Source organism: Humulus lupulus, chromosome 7 (genome assembly GCF_963169125.1).
Source record: "Humulus lupulus chromosome 7, drHumLupu1.1, whole genome shotgun sequence".
NCBI lineage: Eukaryota > Viridiplantae > Streptophyta > Magnoliopsida > Rosales > Cannabaceae > Humulus > Humulus lupulus.
Window position 1 is genome coordinate 174,727,573 of NC_084799.1, and position 21,364 is coordinate 174,748,936.

The window sequence follows — 21,364 nt, forward strand, 5'->3', positions numbered from 1 at the left end:
TGACCTCTCAGCTCGTAACTACAACGAAAAATGTTAACTCAGCCTCGACTTCTACTGCTCCATCGACATCAAGACCCTCCGGAGATAACCCTTCAAAAAGAAAGAAAAATAAAGGGAACAACTCCGACGCAGACGGCGGGAAAAAGAAGAAGGGAGACAAGTATATCTCCATTTACATAGTATATACCGAGCTCAATGAGACTCGAGAAAATATCTTCCTTGCCAATGAAAATCAGGTCCCGTTTAGATGACCTGACCCAATGCGGAATCAAAAGGAGAAGAGGGACTCCAATAAGTATTACAGATTCCACAGGGACGTCAGACAGACCACTGATGAGTGCCGACAACTAAAGGACAAGATCAAAGGCTTGATCTCGAGGGGATATTTTAGACAATATGTGAGAAACCAGAATCCCAATCAAGCCTCAATAGGATAGAGAGCAGTGTCTGCGCAAGCTGCCCAACAGAACAACTCCCGAGCATGGGAGGATGATCGACCTCCCCCGATAGATAAGGAGGATGTGGTAACCATCTCTGGGGAACCGCATCTTGTAGGATCGAGAAGAAATGCCCAAAAAGATATACGTAAATGAGCTCAAATCTAGGGATGGTTCTCCCTGCGAGTCTGAACCACGAGCTCTGAAGTAGCAGAGGGTTGAAACTCAACCCATCACTTTTATAGAAGAGAATGCGTCACACGTCCAGTTTCCTCACAACGACCCCTAGTCATCACACTTCAGCTCGCGAATAGGAGGGTACACAGGGTTTTGATTGATAATGAGAGTTCTGTTAATATCCTTTACAACGCCACTCTAGAAAAGATGGGACCGACGTTTCAAGATTTGAAAGCCTGTGCAACCACGTTGTATGGATTTTTCAGAGAAGGGATTGCTTGTACAGGATCCATCGAATTCCCCGTAACCTTGGGAGACTATCCAGTCTTGATAACCAAGATGATGGAGTTCATGGTGGTGGATGCCCTGTCGCCGTACAATGTATTGCTTGGGAGACCAGCCCTGATTGGGCTAGGGGCAATATCATATGTTAGGCATTTGGCTATCAAGTTCCCGACGTCTAGGGTCATTAGGACACGGAAGGGAGATCAGCTCGCAGGAAGGGAATGCTACAACATTTTCGTGAGAGGGAAAAACCAAACAAGCGCACAGACGCTTGCGGTCATTCGGGAGGTGGACGGATCTGTCTTCAAGATAGAAGAAGAAATCGACCCTAGAGTTGAAGAAAGGGTCAATCTCGAACCATTGGAGGAGCTTGAAGAAGTAGAGCTCAACGAGAAAGACACCTCGAGGGTGGTAAAAATAGGGAAAAATCTTTCTGAAAGTGTAAGATAGCAATTAACTTGCTTTTTAAAAGAAAACCAGGACGTATTTGCATGGTCGCACTCAGATATGGTAGGGATTAGTCTGAAATGTTATAAGCCATGCACTCAATATTGATAAAAGCTTCCCCCCGAAGCAATAAAAATGGAGGCTCCTGGATGACGACAGAAAGAAATCCCTAAAAGAGGAGGCCAAGAGATTAAAAGCAAATCAGTTTATTCGAGATGCTTTTTATCCTGATTGGATAGCCAATCCTGTGCTGGTCCCGAAACCCAATGGAAAATGGCGAACCTGCATCGACTATTTGGACCTCAACAAGGCATGCCCCAAGGATTGCTTTCCCTTGCCTCGAATCGACCAACTCATAGATGCCACTGTAGGCCACTACATCATGTCATTCATGGATGCTTATTCTGGATATAAATAGATTGCCATGCATGCACCTAAATAAGAACATATGAGCTTTGTCACTGACAAGGGATTGTACAGCTACAACGTCATGCCTTTCGGGCTCAAAAATGGTGGAGCCACATACCAAAGACTGGTAAATAGGATGTTTGTTGGATAGATAGGGAATAACATGGAAGTTTATGAGGAGGATATGTTAGTCAAATCCAAACATAACAATAACCATGTGGATGATCTCGCTGAATGTTTTGTTGTACTTTGGAAATACCACATGAAACTTAACCCACAAAAATGCTCATTTTGAGTATCTTCGGGTAAGTTCCTTGGATTCATAGTGAATGCTCGGGGTATAGAGGCTAATCTTGAAAAGATCAAAGCTTTAATAGACATGCCCTCACCTTGAAAACATAAATATGTTCAGAGTTTAACTGGACGAATGGCAGCCTTAAGTAGGTTTACCTCAAAGTCTATAGACCGATGCCTTCAATTCTTTAATCTTTTAAGAGGGGGCAAAAAGTTTGAGTGGTCGGATGAGTGTGAACTCGCATTTCAGAATCTTAAGAAACACCTTGTCGAACCACCAATCTTGTTTAAACCAATCACAGGAGAAGTTTTGTACTTATAACTCGCCACAACCGAGCACGCCAGTAGTGCAGTACTAGTACGGGAGGATAAGAAAGTACAAAAACCTGTATACAATGTCAGCAAAAGATTACTGGGGGAAGAATCGAGATACCCATTAATGGAGAAACTGGCTTTGTGCCTGATGCACGTATCTCGAAAGCTTCGACCCTATTTCCAAGCACATCCTATTCATGTGTTAACTGACCAGCCACTACGGCAGATGTTATCTAAGCCTGAAGCATCCAGAAGACTGTTGAAGTGGGTTGTCGAGCTTACTTATCATCCTAGAACAACAATCAAAGGATAGGCTTTGGAAGATTTCATTATCAAATGCACAGGGATCTCCAACGAGGAAGTCGTAACCCCAACCCGCTTGCTGTGGAGACTTTATGTTGATGGATCCTCCAATGAAAATGGATTGGGGGCAGGGATCATTCTAATCACCCAATGGGAAATCGCATCCACTCGACGCTAAGGTTTGGCTTTGAGGTGTCAAACAACAAGGCTGAATACGAGGCGTTATTAGCAGGACTTCGAATAGCCACCAAGCTCAAGGCAAAGGCCATACATTGCTATAGCGACTCACGTCTGGTTGTTAACCAAGTCCTGGGGGAATATCAAGCTCGTGGCATAAAAATGGCCGCTTACTTGGAGAAGGTAAAAGCAACACTCAGAGGGTTTGAGTTCTACGCTATAGAACAAGTCCCTCGAGAGAGAAATTCAAATGGAGACACATTGGCCAGGCTCGCCATGACTAGCGAAGCTGATACACTTAACATGGTTCCGATAGAATTTCTACCGACTCCGAGTATAAACGAGCCTGATGAAGAAGATATAAATATGATCGACTCACAACCCACCTAGATGACCCCAATAGTTGACTACCTCGAAACTGGAAGTCTCCCAGCAGACCGGAACAAGGCTAGAAAGCTTATGTACCAAATACCAAGATATACTATTTTGGAAGGAAAATTGTACATAAGGGAGTACTCTATGCCATTACTTCAGTGTGTAACTCCTCCCAAGGAAAAAAGATTTTGGGAGAAATCCATGAGGGGTTTTGTGGAGATCACACTGGGGGGGGGGGGGGGGGGGCATAGCTTGTCAAAAAAGGTGATTAGGCAAGGGTACTTTTGGCCAACAATCAAGGTAGACTCATTCGAGTACGTAAAACGCTGTGGTAAATGTCAACGGTTTTCCTCAATACCATGAGTTCCACCCACCGAGCTTACCATGATGAGCTCCCCATGGCCATTCACGATATGGGGAATAGACCTCATAGGCTCCTTGCCAACTGGAAAAGGTGGAGTAAGGTATGCTGTAGTTGCAGTGGATTATCTCACAAAATGGACTGAACCCTTGGCCACCATTACCTCGAAGAAAGTCCTAGATTTCGTAGTAAAAAACATCATCTGCAGATATGGGATGCCCAGGAGGATAGTATCAGATAATGGGACCCAGTTTGACAATGATTTGTTTACACAGTTCAACAAAAAGAATGGGATAATATAGAGTTTTTCCTCCGTGGCCCATCCCCAGGAAAATGGCCAGGTCGAAGCAGTCAATAAAACCTTAAAGAGTTCCATGAAGAAAAGGTTAGAAGAAGCAAAGGGGAGATGGCTAGAGGAACTGCCTCGATTCTTGTGGGCTTATAAAACTACGAAAAGAACTTCAACAAGGCATACCCCCTTTACCCTGGCTTATGGATGCAAGGCCATGTTGCCTATCAAGGTCGAAATCCCAACTATAAGGCGCGATGCATATGATGAGGCCTCGAACCAATCCTAGCTCGAAGAAAGTCTGGACTTTATTGAAGAAACAAGAGACGAAGCTCAGTTGAAAAATGCTGCATACCAACAACAGGCTATTAGATATTTTAACAAGAAGGTCCGAGATAGGAAATTTGGATTGGGAGACTTGGTGCTAAGGCCCGTGTTTTTGGCCACGCGAGACCCGTCTTCTGGGGTACTTTGTCCTAATTAGGAAGGACCCTATCAGATCGAGTCCATTATTTGACCTGGAGTATATAAGCGGGCGAGGCTAAACGAAGGATTGGTTCCGCGAGCTTGGAATGGTGAACATCTACGAACTTATTATCAGTAATGTAGGAATGATGTTTTCGTTTTAAACAAGCATGTATTGGATATTTTGCTTTTTATCAATAAAGTACTGAATTTCATTCAAAAGTTGTATTTTTTTATTGTTATACTTTTTTGCAAACCCTCAAAATTCAATAACCTAAGATCGCAATCATAGGACATTAAGGGGGAATAAGTGGTATATAATCATACCATAGGCTCGAAAAAATATAACATAAATAAAAACACGAGAACTAAAAATGTATGGATTATTAACCCGATATGAAGAAACTAATAAGTGTATGGATCATGAACCAAACACATGAGCTAAACGAGTCTGGAACAAACTAGCAAAACCTAACCGACAGTAAAAAATTTGGAATTCTAGATAAACCAACTGTAAACTAAGTCGAAAATAGGGTTGGAAATTTTTGCAAACAAGTTTTGCCCTCGCAACCTCGAGGCCATACTCGAGGATGAGGATGCTCAAAATATTTCAATCCAGAAATATAGTGCATAATATTAAGGCAAAAAGCTAAAGGTTAAACAAAGTGCATAAAGATTTTCGAGCTAGAAAATTGAGAGCATAAAAATTGCTATTGGTATAAAAATTACTAATTAAATAGCTCTAAATCGAGCTATAAATTGTCACTACCTCGAGGGCATAAAAAAACATATATAATTACAAAAATTATAATGGGTCGCAGCCCATTATCTTGGCTTCAAGGGTTAGATGCCTCTCCAGCTGCACCCCCAGAAGCCTATGCTGCCTTTTCAGCTTTGTGCCTGGCCTCTTCCTCCTTGAGTCGAGCCTGCCATTTCGCGAGGAATTCGTTCTTCAGATTGGCAAGAAAGATGGTGTCGAGGTCAGGGTTGTTGACCCAATTTCGGTACATCGCCATGTCAACGACGCAATCCTTTTTGGTCTTAAACTCCTCAAGAAGATGAGCCTTCTCACCCTCGATAACTTCGAAGGTCATATTCCTTTCCTCTTCCAACTTGGAATTGAGTCCTTGAACCTCCTTGATCTCAGAGTCCTTGGCCTCGACCTCCTTCAAGGTTGCCTCCAGCTTCAATTCAAGTTTGAGGAACTTCTGGACCTCTTTCAAAGTTGCTTTCAGCCTCGACTCGAGCTCGGATTCCCTCTAAATGGCCACATCCCTTGCTGCAACCTCCATTTGTGCTACTTTGAGATTGTACTTGAGCTTTAGCTGTGCATCCCAAGCCTCTTGCGCAAGCGCTCTGCTCGTTGTAACCTCGTTATTCAACAAGAAGTTGTGCTGAACAAAGGATACTAATGCATACACACAAAAATAAACATAGGTCAGTAAAGCACAACATAAGTTAGTACTGAATAAGAAGGTTGAAGAAAACTAATCGGGGAGAAAAGATTGCCACCATTGTCAAAATGAGTGTTGGCATCTCGGCAGGAGGTCAAAAATTCCCATTGAGGGGCCCTGAGGTGGTTGATACTTTGACCCACATGAGTTAAAGCAACAGAGCCTAGGTGGACTCCATGAGTTCCATCTTTACTATCGATCACAAACTCAGGTACATGAGTTGAGATCGATAGGAAGCGTTCACGTACAGGAGCTTGGACTGTTCTCGCTTGGGCTGCAGGGATTTTTTGGATTGGGGGCAGCAGGAGGAGGCAGAATTTTTGGAGGCACCGTGAGCTCAGTAGCTTTATTCGATCCGACCTTAGAACATGTTGTGGGTTCGACAGCATGACTCGGATCCGGGGGAACCAAGGCCGGAGGGACCACCTTGGTCTTTTTGGGCATTTTGGAGGTGCGACCTCCCTTCTGCGATGCTCTTTGGCGCTTGCTCGCCTTCGAGGCCATAGGTCTATTGAGCATGTGATCCAAGTCTGAATCCATGTCACCTGAAAAACATAAAGATTGTACATGAGTAATCGAACAAGGGTTATTATAAAAAAAAAGACTCAAAGATAATAGATTCCAAACTGGTACTCTCGACCGAGCTTGAGCTCAGAGGCCAAGAAATTCACTTATCTTCAGATGACTCTAGGGGAGTCCCCTCTCTATAGGTGGAGGATAGTCTCGAAAGATCTCTATAATCATTGGTCCCATATTGTACGACTACCCCATCCCAGACTTCGTTTAGGCTATACATAGTTTGGTAATGTCCTAACCAACTATCAAACCTACGGACTCTAAGGTCCACCCTTGACCACGCTAAGAAATTATCTCTAGGGTCTTCGCACACGACCATCACGTCAGGCTCGTGTTTAAGCATTAATGGAGACCACATTGAGTGGTCCAACATAACTTTACCTCCATCAGTCGAGCTTGTTGAGGCCTCGTCGTGGGCTTCGTTGCCTGAGATGGCTCGATCAGGATGATGGGTGGCAGAGGCACGGAAATGTGAGCCTGAGGTCCTCCTCCTTTGGGGAAGCTTAGCCCTGGGGATTGGTACATCTTCCCACCTCTGATATTTTTGAATCCCCGAGTCATCGGTGGATTCGCCTTCGCCTAAAAGGCCACAAGCTTGGAGCTTGTCTTCATGGAGAAGGTAAGTTAGGGACCTTCGACCATAAGGAGGCTGGAGAATGGCTGCTTTGTGTTCCGTCATAGCTTTTGTTGGAGTGGGGCGGTGGTATTTGGCTGCAGGCAAGAATAGTGTGAATATTTTGAGCCTGATTATTCAATGAAAATGGATAAAGACATGTTGAAATACTTACGGATATGTTGGAAGGAATAGAATCAGGAAGGAGAAAGCCCATCTGTCCAGAAGAATGCGGTCTTAAAGTTTGGAGGATGGTTTGGGATATCCTCGAATAGTCATTTCTCCTTCAGATAACTCGATATGTAGTAGAAGTCGTCTTCTCCATGAGCTTGAGAAGGGTTGCTTTTGAGGGAGAAGAGATATAATATCTCTTGTGCTGAAAGCCCTTTCCATTTCATCTCATGGTACAACGACTTGAGGGCTGACAAGACCCTAAAAGAGTTCGTCTGGAGCTGGAAGGGGGTGAGTCCAATGTAGTCTAAGAAATCCTTGAAGTGAGTCTTCAAGGGTAACAGAGCCCCAATCCTCATATGCTCGCGGTTCCAGGCGGCGATTTTGATTTTACAGTTGGAATTGCCATCTCCCGGGGCATAGCAGCTCCTTTCATTTGAGGTCGCTGGACGACACATCAGTGTACCAGAAAGTTTAAGGCCATGGTAGGCCAACAGCTTGGATACGTGGCCAGTGGAAGTGACCGAGCTCCAGTAGTTCTCAGCCTCGAAAAATTCCTCCTTCAAGGTGGGGATTGAGAGAATTTGGGAAGTGGATGGAGGAGTTGCAGAGTCCTCCATTATGATAAATGAAAAGCACCGGGTGGAAAGGTGACTGTGACTTTAAGCTTGAGATCTAAGGGAATAGGTCTGATCTCAGGGTCTGGTTCAGGACGAGCCGCCACTCGGAGTCTCTTCCTCTTTCTCTCTTCGACCTTGTCTATCTAATGTTGAAAGCGGTTTCGTATGTCTTTTTGTTCACACCTCTCTCTGTGCTCGTGGATCAGTTGCTGGTTTTGAGTGTAAGGTGATTCAGGACTGGGAGTTGATGGGTAATAAGGGATACCGAACTCAGGCCTCCACTGATTCTCAGAGTACTATGAGATCTAACATGGAAGAAAAAGGTGAGGGTCCATCATATAGAAAATCATAAGGAGATTATAATTTTTATAACTCGAGCTTGAAAGGGCGAGATTAACTCGGATGTCATTCCTGATCTGTTGTAAAGTTCGGACATCAAGGATGCACCCACGCGAGAGTGGGGAGGTTACAACCAGTTTCAAAGAATCTCAGATTTTCAGGGAAAAAAGTTGGCAGTTACCCGAAAAGGTGATGTTTTTGGGATTCGTGCATTTAAACCCTAAACCAAAAACCCTATTTCTTAAGCTACATGAAACCCCCCATTACCAGAAAAACTCCATTTTTACACATTTCTACCCTAAATTTTTCTGTCTAAACCTTGGTTCTAAACATGCTAAGATTATTCAAATCAGAAAACTTGCTTAGTGCAATAATAAGGCCTTAAAAAACTAGTAAAATCCAGTGAAGATATTCTCACGAACAGATGAAGTACACGTAAAAAGAAAAGTAAGAGAATTAAGAACAGAAACTTACACAAAGTTGTTCAAGGATATGAGGAGATCTTCGACTGAAGGAGTGGTTGCAAGAACGATTTCACAGAACCAAAGGAGGAAAGGGAACTTTGTCTTTTGGGCTTAGAGAACATGCAAAGATAACCTTGAGTTTTTCTTTTCTTTGTTTTTCTCTGGTTCGTGCTTTCTAAGGAATGGGAGTGATGAAGATGAAGAGGGTATTTATATACCTCAATGGGGATGTCAAGGGTCGAAATAATCGGGGCCCTTAATTTGGGTTAAATGAGGATCCGAAGAATCACATTTAATTGTATACAATGGCGGCAAAAAGGTCCTAGGAAAAGACATGTATAGAAATAGGGAGTACTTAGTACCCTTGGTGTGCATTCCTCGAGTGACGTGTGTCCATACTCGAGTGTGGTAGGTGGCACGTTTTTCGAAATGTGAAGTTCAAAAGTTTCCTTCTCATAGGATTCGAACCAACACTTTTGAGGGGGAAAAATGTTCACCCAAATTTCGAAATCGTCATAAATGAGCCTCGAAATGTAGGCTCGTAAAGTGTAAGCTCAAAATGTTAAGTAAGGGCTCAACACTTGTGTAAATTAACATGTTTCCTGACTTGTTCCTATTGGTGACCAAGCAATTAAAATGTGCAGTCACAAAAACAAAAAATGAAAAACAGTCACAGAAACAGTATATACAGATAGCAACAGTTCACAAAAACAAAAATAATAAAACAAGGGAAAGGAAACCCCCTTTACTCGGAATCCTCTTCAGGGAACTCTGCATTGTCGCCAACATTGTCAGTCCAGGTATTCAAAATTTGGTCAGGGAACGCGGGGAATTGCGCACCAGATTTAGGCATAGCCTTTTGTAGCACATTCTTCATTGCTGCATCCCTTTGCTGCTCATAAGTCCACAAAGTCTGCAGACGCTCACAGATTTGCTCCTGCCGCATATGCATTTGCTGCTGCATTTGGCCAAGCTGGGTCAATCTCTCCATGATGGGGTCACTGGAGGTGGATGAGGATGCAGCATATGTCTTAGGGGCGCGGGCTGGGCCAAAGCTAATAAGCCCTTTTGGTAAGATGAGTCCCTCTTCAGGCCATACAGGGACGCCAGCATCTCGGCAGATGGCAGTGATAGTGGAAGGCAGGAACAATTTTCCTTTTCCTCTGTGAGCACATTCAAAAACTTGTTGCTTAAATTTAAGCAATTAAAATGTGCAAGTATACACAGTCGGCAACGAGTAATATAGTAGTAAATGAGTATCGTCTCCACATGGATTTTAAACTAATTAATTGCAAAATCAACTAAAGAACAATTTAAAAATAAGATAACAAAATTAAGAACATGATTGGAATATGAATCTGAAATTTAATGGGTATACGTAATTTCAATTAAAATAAAATGAAGAACTCAGAAAAAATTAATTCAGAGAAGATCTATGTGAACAATTAGATCTGGATGGCTCTTTCCCATGTATAAATTGTCCAGTTGTTATAGCAATGGTTCAGCAATCAAGCACAGAGTTAACCGATTTCACAGAGACCAGTAAGCTTTTTCCAAACCCCACTGATATACTTTCACAACTCAATTCAACATATTACTATATTAAATTAGGTTGCAAAACAGTCATTAAATCACCAAATCTCAGGTTATACAAGGTAGCAAAACGTTCCTATTTTACTACTAAGATTTACCTAAAATGGTATTTCTCTTGCATCATTTAAGTGGATTCAGCTAGACAAATTCTTTCCAAAATCAGATCTAGCTAGTTAATTGTTAGTTATGGCCAGTAAACAACAATCATTGAGCATTGATTACACTTAAATGAACAATGGAAAAATTACTATACTCATGCATTGAATCAATACTTCATCATATAGGGTTCATAGCCACCCAAATCTTAAGGAAATTAGTTCATGTCTGAAATCAAGATTACAAAACCAGCTGAAATGAAATCATCCATAATACTCAGTTCACAAATTAGATAATAAGAAGATACACTACAAAATGAGGAGGGTAGAAGAAAGAGTTAGAAGGATTTTGTTGTGCTAAATCCTCCTAGCCGTGAGCCTTGTTGACCTTCCTCTTCTGTGTATCCTCTTTGTTTTTCCTCTTTTTTCTCTGTACTTTTTCTTTCTCTGATGGTGATGGTAAGAATTAGAAATCTCCAAAATGGTCCTCCTCTCTATTACGGCTGGGTCCTTCCTTTTAGGGTACTTTCTTTACCCTAATTAGAAAGCCCATTTCCTTCTTTGGTCCCTCTCTTGCCACCTCAGCCAGCTGACTTATTTCATTAAAATGGATGCCACATAGGCACTGAGGTAATTACTTAAGTGCAGCTGGCTTTTGTCCACATCATCTGTCTTCTCCCCAGGATTGCTATGCGTTTGGCCTACAGCATCGAAACAATAATGCTCCCCTTTCAGTCCCCGTTTTCCTTCTGCTCCCTTTAATTCTCTTTGGCATTTTTAAGTTTCCTTTCCTAAACAACACAGAACAGAAATTTACATAAAATATTTACAAATAATACATCAAATTACCGACTCTCAATATGGACTCGCTACCTAGAACAAAAGGGTAAAAATTAAACAAATTCACAGTAAACATACTTTCATTACTCTTTTCAACTTAAAAACAAGCTCAAAGATCATAAAAATAACTCTAAATCCTAGAGTTATCATAAGGGCTCAACACTTGTGTAAATTAACATGTTTCCTGACTTGTTCCTATTGGCGACCAAGCACCAGTTAAGAAGGTTTGAGCTTAAGCTTCAAGTTCGAAAGGATGGATCTTCTCCGAGGTATATGAGTGCAATTCGAACCTTCATCGCAAGCTCAAAGAGTTTGATCTCTGAAGGTTAATCTTGATGAAATCACTAGCTAAGGATGAGGTTAACTAGAATGACGAGCTCGTGATGTTGGTCGATCTCGAAAGTGTGTAAATTGTATGTCTGAGGTTGGTAACTCAGTTTGAACGCGGTTGCTGTTAGGAAGTCCCTATTCCTTGGGGATTTGTTATTACCTGATATTAAATCCCAATTATCATGAGATATTATATGATTAATGTATTTAATTATTTGTATTTCAAATTTGAATTGTAACGTCTCGAAATAAAGAAAATATATTTTGTTAACCAATCTATAAATAGACTGGAGAATTTCATTTATAGATACGCACAATTTGGTACTGAGAATACTCTGCTAAATTGCTTTGTAAAAACTTTAGGAGAAGACCACCACTCAATAATACCGACTCGTGGACTATGCAAATTTTAACTGTTGAATCACATAAAATCCCGATTGTATTTATTTATTTTCTTAATTTTGTGTTTAGTGCTCTTTAGATTTTAGTTGACGAAAAACAGTGTCAACAGTTAAGGATTTATATTTTAAAAACTAAATGATGCTCGAGTTAGAAACATTTTATTTTTAAAAATAATTTAATAATTATATATAAAATGTATCTTTTATATAAGAAAAAATTAAATTAACATTTTTTTTAAGGAAATAATATATTTTGAATAAATACTATTACATTTCTAGTTAATCACAACCATTCAATAATGATCCAACAAATGAAAAAAAATGTAACCATCAATGAGTGTAAATTGTTGTAACCATTAAGTACTAACTCATATATATATATATCAAGTTACTCATTATGCACTAATTGAGTTATTATTTATGTACTAACAAAGGTTACTACATGTTTATATGTATACTAGATTCAAGCAACATGGAATGCATGTTTGTTTAGTTTTATTTATAGAATTTATTAATTATTTTTATTAAATTTGTATCATTGTCATATAAATTTTAAATAAATAAATAATATTATATATAAAAGAATGACATAAACATATTAGATGAAAAATTAAACCAAATTATTGTTTATTATTTTTAATATATATATATAATATGATAACATTTTAAAACATAAACGATCATTTTTTAATAACTAAGATTGTGTATTATATATTATTATAATATTCAAAATTATATTAATATAAGTATTAAATATTATTATAATATTTGAATTCATATTAATAAAATTAGTGTTGACGTAGTTTTTCGCCAACAATGTATTATGTAATTAGCTGGAATAAACTAGTGCTTAAGGATAAACCGTAATAAGAATAATAACTCTTAAGGATGCTTAGAATGATATAGTAAGAACACTCGTTCCTTTTTTACGTGGTTTGGAGGCTAAAATCCCCCTAGTCCACGAGTCGATATTATTACTGTATATCTCTCTATATTTTGAGAGAGTATTTGCATTACACAGAAAAAACCATCCCCCTTTTCTATCCCAGGTCTTGGTATTTATAGAAGAACGATACAAGGATAGGTGTAGGGGATATCACGTGAATACCCATTATTATTTGTGACCTGTCTTGCACAAATAATGAATATTACAATATATATTAAGGTATGGCCTAATCATTAGGTAAAATTGATCATGTGTCGTTTGGCATAATCGGACATGTGATGTCTGATCACACACGTTTATATTATGTGTCTGAGAATTTAGGGATAAACATACATGTGATGTCTGATCACACACGTTTATATATAACGTATCCAGCTTAATAAACTCTTGGACATGGCAGGTTGTTAGAGTACTATGACCTGAATATAACACCAGCTCGTGCCCAGGATGCTGTATTTTATATCCATCTCCAACTCGTGCCTTAATGCTTTGTATTCCTCTTCTCATGTTATTACGTGGGGAGTCGCACTGCCTTCGCAGAGGAAATATCAACTTGTGGGCCCCTTAGTACTGTTCTTAGCTAGCCAGCTGTACTCAAGCTGCATAAAAGACCCGGGCTGAATATCAGGGCGTACATTTGCCCCCCCAAGTCCCTGCCCGTGTCTTATGATGTCATCCTTTGAATGACACGGTGGGGACTTTTAAACTTCTATTGTGATTATCCATGTTTGTTCATTACTTGAGTACTGGACACATGGAACGTCACGATTGCCGTCTGTTCGGGTTTCGAGGTTTGCATTAATTGGCCTGGCCACCTATTTTGCCGCCGTTTAATCTTTCGAAACATGACCCTCGTATCTCGCATTAGCTTGATCGGACGATTCACTTTTCTTTATGCTTATTATGTATAAATAGGGCTGACAATTTTCAGTGTTCATCACCTCTCATTTGAAACTTTTCCTAATTTTCTCTCTTCTGAACTTCAAAAACCCTTCTTCCTTTTTCTCATAAAATCCCAGAAATTTGCCACCTAAATCTTCGGAAACCCAGTCACCAAGGATTTTTTCAAAAACTCTCCTTCTACGTTGCTCATTCCTTCCGTCGAAGAACACACTGTAAGTTTTCTGTTTCACTGGAACTTTTCTTTTACTAGTTTTTTTTTGTGTGTTTCTTTTCTTTCTTTATAATGCTAATCTGCACTTCATCATCACTAGCATTAGGCTGTTCCAACACGTTTTCAGTACACAGGTTTCAGTTTAGGTTTATTGAGTAGGTCCTAAAACATATCTAGGATTGTGATGTTCATAAATTGGGTAAATCTTTGGGTAATTCTTGGGTAATTTTTACAAAATACCCATTCAACATGTAGGAGATGAAAGGTTTTTAGGGTTCGACATTAGGTTACTTAGGGGCTACGCTTCTTGGGCAGTTTTGCTCTAAACCGCTTCCTAAGGAGTGTAGTGGCCTGATTTTCTGACACACGGATCCCTAAATTCCAGGGGTCTTATGGGAAACCTAGGCGCGTAGCATAGGTAGTGCGTGGCACCATACCGCGGGCTGAGGTTGAATCAGCTCGTGTGTTAGAATCCTTAGCCTTTCTTTGTTATTTCTTGCCTGTATAAATATTCTACGTCACCCACTAAGAGTTCCACCGTTCTTGTTCGATAGGCGAGCTAATGGCACCCAAGAAAAGCGCACCCAAAAAGAACGTCGCTGGCTCGTCGTCCCAGCAAATCCATAAGGGAAAGGAGGTCGTCCCAGATTCCCCCATTCCTCAATTAGTCCCCTTGGTGGAGAAGGAGGTCGCGGTCGGACCTGACACCTTTTTCGAGGCCAAGAGGATAGTCTCCAAAATAACAACCCAAGGAAGGGTCAACAAGATTATGTTGTCCCACAACATTGAGGTTGGGAAGGGCGTTCTCATCACTCGACCTCCCTTCGAGGGGGAGAGGAGCTGTGCACCACTCCACGACGATTTTGTGGCCTAGAGTGATGAGCACCTAAAGGTCGGGGCCTTCCTCCCCCTCGATCAGTACTTCACTGATTTCCTCAATTACATGAAGTTGGCGCCATTCCAGCTCCCCCCAAACTCAAACTGCATGCTGGCAGGGATGAAGTACCTCTTCCTAAAGCAGAGGTGGGATGTCCCCACCCTTGCAGATATCTTGTATTTCTTCTGCGTCAAGGATATCCCGGACCAACAGGGACGAGACGACAGGTTCTACTATCTGACTCGCTTCTCGAACTCACCCCCAGTCATCGAGTTGCCCAGCCACCCCAACGACTTTAAATATCAGTTCTTTATGTCGAATGGGTTTTGCAACTGCGAGCTTCGGTACTTCAACCGTCCTCGCAAGTCTCATTTCATTTCTTAGCTCGGAGAATTATTCTTTTCATACTTGATTTTCTTACGTGTATGCTGACTGGAGTATCTTCGTGCAACCATTTTTGCGAGGATGGCTAAATAATTGACCCTTGGGGGTTAATACGATACCCTGGTGGGGCTCCCACCCAGCGAGAAGGACTACTGCCAGCTCGTGTCTGATGACACGATGCTGGCGTGTAAATTAATTTCTGAAGGCTAGAATTTGGCCCTGAGGAGGACGCGAGCTAATTTCCCGATAGCCCGTGAGCCAGTGCCCATTCCAGAGGGAGACGCTGCTGTCGATGGCAGCGAAGAGAAAGAAGAGGCTGAGGTGCCGCTCGTTCGAAAAAGGCGAGCTTCTGAGGCTGCTCGAAACCCTGATGCGGACCGAGCTCTATCGGGGGAAACAGCCGGTCCCTCTGGCCAAGGTAACCCATACCCCTTTAGGGATCTAGATAGGGCTGCCACTGACCATAGACTAGTTAGGTTTAACCCCAACCAGCTCGTACATCGCCACCCTAGAGACCCTGCCTATAACACAACCTTACTTTAGTGTGTGGATCAATTAGTGGTACGGTACGACATGGGCCGTCCTAGAGGAACCATAGTCGTAGACAACACTCTATCCTTTAGGTCATTCCTTTTTGAAGAATATGGGACCAACCTTAGGTCGTGGGACTCCCTGCCCCAGGGGATTCTTGCCCCTGGACTTAGGCAATATGTAGAAGAGTCCAGCCTCGTGCTAGAACCTGAACTTGAACCTGAACCTCCCCTAATCCAAGAAATTATAGATCTAGGCTCTCCCTCTCCTGTAATGGTTCCGAGGCTGGAGGTCATGGCAATAGACTCCTCCTCTAGCTTGGAGGGTAGGACTCTAATATCTTACACTTGCATACATAATGTATACTGATGAGTTTGTATTCATAATAACGTACTTCTCATTCTTTTTCAGGTGAGGAGATGGCACAACAAGGGGAACCTAATATCCGCAAGATGTTTCAGGAAGGGAGGTACAGCTCGGGTCCCCTTGTGAAGAAACTCCGGCCCACATCAAAGAAGACGCCTCCCCCGGCTGTGACTGTTTCTAAATCCCCAGCCAAGGGGAAAGGCCCGGGCTTGGGAGCTCCATCCGCCGCAGCCCAGGAGAAGAGGGGTTCGGCTGCACCCCCTCCTCGATTTCCCTCAGCCCCTACTCGGGACTAGAGAGCACCAGCTGGTCCCCCAGCTCCGATAGTCCATGGTGCCATCGTGCGCATCCCGGTCAACACCAAGGATCTGGAGCAAATTCCAGACACTTTTCGGGGGACTGTCTACGAGACGGCGAACCACACGGTAGAGCATTTTTATAAGACCAAGCCAACGGACCTGAGGGCGATTGAGGAGAGGAGCCTGGAGAATGTTATGGAATCCGCTCTAGGGATGAACCTCACAGTAAGCTGACTTTCTGTGACCCAACATATTCTTTTTGATCTTTATCCTGGTATGTGCCTAACTGTTTCCTTGCTTTTTGCAGGCAGTCTTGGCTCAACATCGCAGAATAGCTCGAGCCAGGGCCAGGAATGACGAGTTTAAGGTCGAGTTCCAGACTGCTCAAGCCGCCCTGACTGCGACCCAAGCTGCCCTTACCGTTGCTCAAAAAGGTGAACAAAGCGCTAAAGCATCCCTAACGGTGGCTCAAACAAGAGAGCAGGCTGCAAGGGCTGCCTTAGCCGCGGCTCAAGAGGGCGAGTAGGCTGCAAAGGCTGCCTCGACGGCCCTTCAGGACGAGCTTGCGGGGGCCAAGGCCAAACAGCTGGAGGCCGAGGCTGCTGCTCAGGAGGAAAAGAAGGCCTTAGTATCCTTCATGGAGAGCATGCTGCACCACTGCTGGGCCTTCAATCAGGACAGAAACTTCTCCTTTATGGCCCCCGAAGCCTGGGGGCACTACCTCGAAAATTTCAAGGATCGGCTTCAAAAAGAGTTTTCGTCTGAGACCAGGGAGGCCTCTACTACTGGCGAGCAAGAGATCGAGGAGGTGACGTCCTCAGAGTGGCCTGGAGGGTCTTAGTTTTTTGTCTTCATTTATTTTACATGTTATTATATTTTTTTGTAAACGCTCAGTACGAGGTTATTTTCCTCGAGACAATTTATCTATAATTTCAGTATATATTCCTTGATTTATTTCTTATGCTTCATGACCTACCCAGTTGTATCCGGGGTTTTAAATTAAAACTTAGTTCGCGTCAGTTTTATTGACACCTCACGATTTTTAGAAAAAACAATGGTTAATCAATTTTTACCGACTCCCAAGTTTCGGAACTTGGTTGTACCCAGGATATTTAATTAAAACTTAGTTCGTGTTAGTTTGATTGACACCTCGCATTTTTTAGAAAAAACATTGATCAAACAATTTTACCAACTTCTAAGTTTCGGAACCTGGTCATTCCCAGGATATTTAATTAAAACTTAGTTCGTGTTAGTTTGATTGACACCTCGTGTTTTTTTTAGAAAAAACACTGGTCAATCAATTTTACCAACTTCTATGTTTCGAAACCTGGTCGTATCCAGGATATTTAATTAAAACTTAGTTCGTGTTAGTTTGATTGACACATCACGTTTTTTTAGAAAAAACACTGGTCAATCAATTTTACCAACTTCTAAGTTTCGGAACCTGGTCGTATCCAGGATATTTAATTAAAACTTAGTTCGTGTTAGTTTGATTGACACCTCGCAATTTTTAGAAAAAACACTGGTCAATCAATTTTACCAACTTCTAAGTTTCGGAACCTGGTCGTATCCATGATATTTAATTAAAACTTAGTTCGTGTTAGTTTGATTGACACCTCGCGTTTTTTTAGAAAAAACATTGGTCAATCAATTTTACCAACTTCTAAGTTTTGGAACCTGGTTCTCGGGTTATATGCCCCCCAAGTAATCAGAAAGTGAACCTTCTGGGTTACTTTGGACCAATGCTACTATCCGAACTAACACGCATACTAAACCATATAAAGATACAAAAAATACACAATGACTATTTTATTTTTTAAATTGAAAGGCTTTTATAATTGAGCCTTACATAGACAGGTGGTACAATCATTGATAGTAATTTTTTAAGTGCATAGCATTCCAGGTCCGTGGAACTGCTTCTCCATTAAGTCGAGCCAATTTGAAAGTTCCCTCATGTATGACTTCCACTATCTGATAGGGCCCTTCCTAGTTCGGACCCAAGGCACCATCTTTGGGGTCCTTGCCTGCTAAAAATACCCTTCGGAGTACCAGGTCGCCTAAACCAAAGATACGCTTCTTGACCTTTGAATTAAAATAATGAGTGATTTTTTGCTGATAATACGATAGACGTAGTTGCAAATCTTCTCGTTTTTCATCAATTAGGTCAAGGGATGCGCTGAGTAATCCGTCATTCCGTTCCTGGTTGAAGGTCTGGAGCCTATGCGTGGTTATATTTGTTTCGATGGGAAGGATGGCCTCACTCCCGAAAGTCAGGGAGAACAGGGTGTGCCCCGTACAATTTCGATGAGAGGTCCGATACACCCATTGGATTTGCGGGAGCTACTTGGGCCAGACTCCCTTGGCCTCATCTAACCTCTTCTTAAGACTTGCTTTGAGAGTTTTATTTACGGCCTCGACCTACTCGTTGGCCTGCGGATAGGCCACCGAGGAGAAGCTTTTAATTATGCCGTGTCTTTCACAAAATTTGGTGAAGAGATCGCTATTGAACTGGGTTCCATTGTTTGATACAATATTTTTCGGCAGTTCGAATCGGCAAACAATATTCTTGACTACAAAGTCGAGAACCCTTTTTGAGGTGATTGTTGCCAAGGGCTCTACTTCTGCCCACTTTGTGAAATAATCGATGGCCACTATTGCGTAGCGTCCTCCTTTTCCTGTGGGCAGGGCTCCAATTAAATCGATTCCCCACACCGCGAATGGCCATGGGGATGATATCATTTTCAGCTCGACTGGTGGAGCTCGGGCGACTGTGGAAAATCCCTGGCACTTGTCACACTTTTGGACATAGGAGATGGAGTCCTTTGATAATGTGGGGAAAAAATATCCCTGCCTTAATATCTTTAAGGCCAGGTTTTGCCCCCAGTGTGATCCCCATAGAAGCCTTCATGCACCTCCTGCAAAATAGTTTTGGCTTCCTCTGGCAGAACACACCATAGAAGAGGCAAGAAATGGCCACTTCGGTACAACGTCCCATCTATGATTGTATATCTTGGAGCTTGATAGAGTATTCTCCTCGTGTCTATCCGCTCATCAGGAAATTTCCCTGTCGTAAGATACTCTATTATGGGAGTCATCCAGGTCGGCCTGATATCGATCATCTCGACCTCCATCGCGCTTACTGCCACACTCGGACTTTCCAAGAATTCCACTGGTACTATGCTCAGAGTCTCGGCTTCTTTGGAGGTAGCAAGTCTAGCCAAAGTGTCGGCATTGGCGTTCTGCTCGCGAGGGATCTGCTCGACTAGGCCATATTCAAACTTGGATAGCTCATTCTTTACCTTGGCCATGTAAGCTGCCATCTTGGTCCCTCGTGCTTGATATTCCCTAAACACTTGGTTTACCACGAGCTGGGAATCGCTATAGCATTGGACGACCCTGGCCTTCAATTCCTTTGCCACTCTAAGTCCGACCAATAAGGCTTCATACTCGGCTTCGTTGTTGGACGCTACGAATCTGAACCACAACGCAGAGTGGAAACGATGCCCTTCTAGCGATATCAAAATGATCCTAGCTTCGGATCCGTTCTCATTAGACGACCCGTCCATGAATATTCTCCATAATTCCTGTACCGGTTCTCTCAAGGGCTCCTCCTGGAATCCAGTGCATTCGGCCATGAAATCAGCCAGGGCTTGGCTTTTGATCGTAGTTCAGGGTACGTATAACATCTCGAACTGGCTGAGCTCGACCGCCCATTTCAACAGACGTCCCTATGTCTCAGGTTTCTGCAACACCTGCCTTAAAGGCTGATCGATCATGACGTGGATTGAATGAGATTGGAAATACGACCTAAGCTTCCTAGAGGCCGTAATAAGGCAGAACTTCATCTTTTCCATTAGAGAATATCAAGATTCTGCTCTGAGAAGTCTTTTGCTTATATAATATACTGGCTTTTGAACTCGGCCCTCCTCCCAGACCAACACGGCGCTGGCTGCACTTTCTTTCACAACTAAATAAAGGAAAAGGGGTTCCCCTGCCATTGGCTTAGACAACACTGGTGGCTCGACCAAATGTGTCTTTAGATAGAGGAAAGCCTGCTCGCACTCATTAGTCCATTCAACCTTTTTGTTACCCTTGAGCAGGTTGTAGAATGGAAAACACTTGTCGGTGGACTTAGAAATAAACCGATTAAGGGCTACCATTCTTCCTGTCACACTTTGGACATCTTTATGTGACTTGGGTGAAGGAATTTCTAGCAGTGATTTGATTTTGTCAGGGTTCGCCTCTATCCCCCTGGTGTTGACTATGAATCCCAAAAATTTTACCAGCTCCGCCTTTCTTTCAACGTCAAGGTTTTTCCTAAGCTTAACCACCCTCGAGGCATCCTTGGGGTCGATGTTTACTTCTTTGAGGTCTTCAATAGACTGGAGCTCAGATCTATCTTCACCTACTCGTGGATCAATATCATCGCTCGAGGTGGTACCCCTGCCACCGACTTGCTGAGGTTCTTCTATCCCAGGATCAGCTCTGACTTCCTGGGATTCCTCACCTCCATCCTGTACAACCATCGTCTGCTGCCCGAGTTATGATTTTCCCTTCATAGAAATGCTATAAAAATTCCCTGGCAGTGAGATGATTGCCTCGGACAGTACATATTCCCGTGGATGAAGGGAATTTGATCACGAGGTGGCAGACAGAAGTTATGGCTTTGAATGCCGTCAGCGTAGGCCTACCTAAGATTGCATTGTATGTGGTCAGACAATCGACGACCACAAATTCGAACAGCTGGGAAACAGTTTGTGGTCCCTCACCCAAGGTTATCACCAACTCGATCGTTCCGATAGCTGCTGAACCTTCACCAGAAAACCCATACAACATCATGGAGGATGCCTTCAGCTTGGTCACAGACAACCCCATTTTCTCCAGTGTGGACCTGAATAGCAGGTTCACAGAACTCCCGTTATCAACCAGTGTCTGCCTAACTCTCCAATTGGCGAGCTGGACGGTTATGACCAGAGGGTCATTATGCGGGAACTGGACATGACTAGTGTCTTCTTCTA